This window comes from Gossypium hirsutum, chromosome D02 (genome assembly GCF_007990345.1).
Source record: "Gossypium hirsutum isolate 1008001.06 chromosome D02, Gossypium_hirsutum_v2.1, whole genome shotgun sequence".
NCBI lineage: Eukaryota > Viridiplantae > Streptophyta > Magnoliopsida > Malvales > Malvaceae > Gossypium > Gossypium hirsutum.
The window spans coordinates 36,259,111-36,263,606 of NC_053438.1; the positions used below are offsets into that span (position 1 = coordinate 36,259,111).

The following is a 4,496-nucleotide window of genomic DNA, read 5'->3' on the forward strand; positions in this document are numbered from 1 at the left end:
GCATACCAAGGTAATGCCATGGTAACTAATAGCTACTCATCTGGAAAGTCTTATTTAATAAGTTTGTCATTGCCATCTTCATTTCCATATTCTAACCTTGACAAGTGATCAACCACTTGATTTTCAGCCCCCTTTCGATCTCTAATTTCCAAGTCGAACTCCTGCAACAAGAGTATTCACCTAATAAATCTTGGCTTGGCATCTTTCTTGCTCATCAAATACTTAATAGTAGAGTGATCTGTGTAGAATGTGACCTCGGTACCAACTAGATAATAGCAGAATTTATCGAATGCAAACACCACAGCCAAGAACTCAATTTCTGTGGTGGTATAGTTAAGTTGTGCATTCGTTAGGGTTCTACTCGTACAATAAGTTAGATAGATTAGTTGGGAAAGCTTTTTATTATTTTTTGGATAGATATTCAAGGTATAATCAGATTTTTATATCCTCCAGTGACTAAGAGAAGACAACCTTCATATGTCCATATGGAAATTTTGCATTTAGACGGATGCCATTCGAGTTATGTAATGCCCTGAAAACCATTCAGCGTTGTATGATGGTCATATTCTTAGACATGGTGGAAAATTTCCTTAAAGTCTTAATGGATGATTTCTCTGTGTTTGGCAATGATTTTGAGGATTCCTTAAAAAATCTGGAATTGGTTTTGAGTCGTTGTGAAGAAACAAATCTTGTCTTGAATTGAGAAAAATGTCACTTTATGATTCTTGAAGGAATTATTCTAGGGCATAGGATATCGTAGTGAGGGATTGAAGTTGACAAAGAAAAATTAGAGGTAATAGAAAAATTGTTAGCTATATTTTCCAAAATCTTATATGCTTCATTATAAGAGTTACCCAACAAGGTACCATTGGCAGAAGCATCAACTACCATCCTCGTATGTGAATTCAACCCATTATAAAATACCTCCATCTATATTTAGTGCTGGAATCCATGCATCAGACATTTCTACAGTAATTCTTGAAATCGTACCCAAGCTTCATATAGCGTTTCATCCTCTGATTTTCAAAAAGATGTAATGTCATTTCTAGGCTTGGCGTTCATATTTGGTGGATTATACTGTAACAAAAATCTTTGGCAAAGATCATTCCATGATGCCACTATTCCCGACATCAAAGCATTTAATCATGCTCTTGCACGACCTCTCAAAGAGTATGGGAATAATTTAAGCCGCAAAGTATCTTCAAGACATCTTGTTGTCTAAACGACCTTTTCTTGCTATTGGGAGGACTTTAATTAATGTGCAGAAAGGTGAACTAACCATGAGGGTAAATGATTAGCAAATTACTTTCAATGTATTTGATGCCTTGAAATGTGTTGATGAAAATGAAGAATGGCAGGCCATTGGGTTGATAGAAACAACAGTAGAGGAAGAGTTTGCAAAAATTTTCATAAAAATTCTGATAGTGATGAAGACTAACTTGAACGGTGTGACACAGTAATTTTTTAGGACATTGATGGACTTATGGAAGCTAAGCAGTTTGCGAATAGACCAGCGAAGAAGTTTGAATCCATAGATTTATCAAATTGCTCTTTTAGTCCTCCTAAACCTTCTATAGAGGAACTTCTCACACTGGAGTCCAAACCACTGCCACAACATTTAAAATACGCATATTTGGAAGACACCCAATTCCTGAAGCTGCAAAGAAGCAAGCTCAAACTCCTGCTACCAAAGCCGAATCCACAAATTTGGGTACCATTACTGATGAAGAGGAAACTGTTGCTGAAGAGCCTTAAAAGATGACATCATTAGATCTTGAGAATGAAGAAGGAAAAAAGATAGATGAAACTACCACTGCCACCACGAAAATTAAGGACCCTATTCCACCCACCCCACCAGCTTGAAGAGGAAGCTGCGGTATAAAGTCAGTGCTTGTAAATCCACTCGTCGGGCCAAATGAATTAACTACACTCTAGTCCAAGCCAGGTAAGTTTTTTCCCCTACCTCATGCATTTTATTTCTTTTGCCTTGACATTTGCTGTACATATCTATATTTTTGTTTTTATGTTACATATCTGTACATGCATTAAAGACAATGCATTCCTTAGGTTTGGAGGTGTATTGTGCATTTAGGTTGCATTATATATCTAGTATGTCTACTCATTCTAGTCTCATTAAATTTGTTTTGCCACTGCCACGTAACTGCTAAGTACTGTTTTGACAATATGGAGTACATTCTTTACTTATGATGTTCGATAATGAGTGTAAATTCTTCAATCACTTAGAACATGTGACAGGGGATTAGGTGAATTTAGCTTAGGTTAGGTTGCTTGAAAATTACCTCCTAAAAATAATATGTGCTAACCTTAGTTATTTTTGGACTATAACAAGTATCTTTTAATGAACTTAAGTAAGAGTACATAATAAAGAAAAGGAAATTAGGGGCACTCCACTGTAGTAACAGGCTGAGTAGCTAAGGAGGTAGTTGTTTGCTCCATCCATCTTATAAGTTAAAAGCCTTAGCTTTAAGAGTGATTTTTATTTAAATTGTGACATGATTGTGTACTAGGTAATTCAGTCTATACTTCATTGTGATTATCAAGTCAAAGAATTTTGTGACATACTAAATCCCCTAATATACTTTAAAAAACAAAAAAAATACAAATAAATAATTTGAGTAGGCTTAGAGCAAAGGTTACAAAGTAACTTGAGTTTAGGTAACAAATGAACTGAGTAAATTAGGAGATGTTTTCTATGGCCAGAAAGCACACATGGGTACTTAGAAAATTTTGTTTTTAGGGAGCAATTTTATGCACCACCTTTGTTGAGCAAACCTTTCAAACTCGAACAAGTTTTTAGAGAAAGAAGATTGCTAAGAACTGAAATATATTGTTCTTTGAATAGATTAGAAGTATAAGGTGGTTATGTGCATAGGCAAAAATTGTTGCATTCATGCATATTTTGCTTAAGGACAAGAAAATAACTCAAGTTTGGGGTTGTGGTAACTCTTGAAAAGAGTTATATTTCATGCCTTTAGATCTAGCTAATTGCTTGTACTTACGTACATTTAATTGCATTTTAGGACATTCCATTAGTATTTTTCTTTGTTTTAGCATTACATTAGGAGCTTGGGCTATACTTAAATGTTAATTATTTTTAAATTACTTGTGGAAGGGTTGTGAGTGGTGGTGGATTAGCAGGTGCAGGCCGGGGAATAAAAAGTAAAGGAGTGAAGGTTTGACAGGGCAAAAGGTTGGACAGTTTGTCAACACGAATTCCGTGGCAATGCTGGTAAGATGTCCAATCATCACTCCAAGGTACCAGTCTTATGCCTAGTTGAACTTGTACCAGATATATCTACCTAAAAAAGAGGGAAGAAAATTGAGAGCTGTTGGATTTACCCTAGGGAAAATGATTATAAAAGCCAAAAGAGGAAACCCTAAAAACGCAAAAAAATAAAAGAGAAAAAAAGGGAAATCCTTAAGGAAAAAAATAAAAGGTAATGTCTGAATAGTGATGGGAAGACAAAGACGAAGGCAGTCCTTCTTAGCGACCACAGGACACTGCATCCCTAGAGTGTGGGTTGGATAAGCAGAAGTTATCTTCCTGAAGTTCTTTTGTTATTTATTGGTTACTCTTTGTGAATTGATTTGATGAAAGCGATGTTGAATGACACTTTGGATTTGATTTTTAATTGCCAACCCATGAGCTAAATCTCATAGGGTTGAGGTTACTTGGTGAAACTCCTATTTTCTTTAATGACTGAAGCGTATATCTATTTTACTCCACTATTTCATTTAATGGTTTTTTTTATTACAAAATTTTATGTTTTCAAAATCTAGACATAAATGGATGTACAACTTGTTCATTAAATTAATCTAATTCTGACAAGGTTAGGTTAATGAGATTGAAATTGAATTATATGAGCAAGTGTTCGACAGAATATTTGTAGCTGCCTCTAGACATAGAGCAGTGTTCATATGAAAAGAAAACAAAACAGTGTAGGGTACCATGCTAAAAGCCTATAAACATATATCGCTTAAGCAAAGGTAACTTAAGGTCTTTGTTCTTAAAAGAAGTAGATCATTTTTGAACTCTTCTAAGTAGTAGATTGAGTATGTTTTTGGCAAGGCATTACTGTCAAAAAGGGCAGATTGTTAGTAATCTCAACCTTTAAAATCAACATCGTAGACCCTCTATCATTTTCTGTAGCATCTTCACCATATCATTTTTAGTTGTTTACTTGTTATTTTTGCATATTATTCACATAATTTAGTCTCATATTTTCCATTACATTCTTACTCTTGTCTTGTTATAGCATTTTCCATTATTTATCAGTTACACATATTGCACACATCATTATTCCTTCAAATTACAACTGCATTCTTATAATTATTTTTGTCATAACATTAATCATACTCATTATAATAACTCGACCATTTTTTAACTAACCGATCACTGTGGACACAATCTAACTTATCACTTTATTACTTGATTCGACGTGTATATTTGCACAATTCGCATATCATTTCACTCG

General features: G+C 34.5%; 1 non-coding gene across 1 annotated transcript; it reads left to right on the forward strand.

The window, feature by feature from the left end:
- Positions 1 to 946: 946 nt before the first annotated feature.
- LOC121215159 (small nucleolar RNA R71) lies at positions 947 to 1,053 on the forward strand. Its single transcript, XR_005910888.1, has one exon. It is a non-coding gene; the product is annotated as a small nucleolar RNA R71 (small nucleolar RNA).
- Positions 1,054 to 4,496: the final 3,443 nt, after the last annotated feature.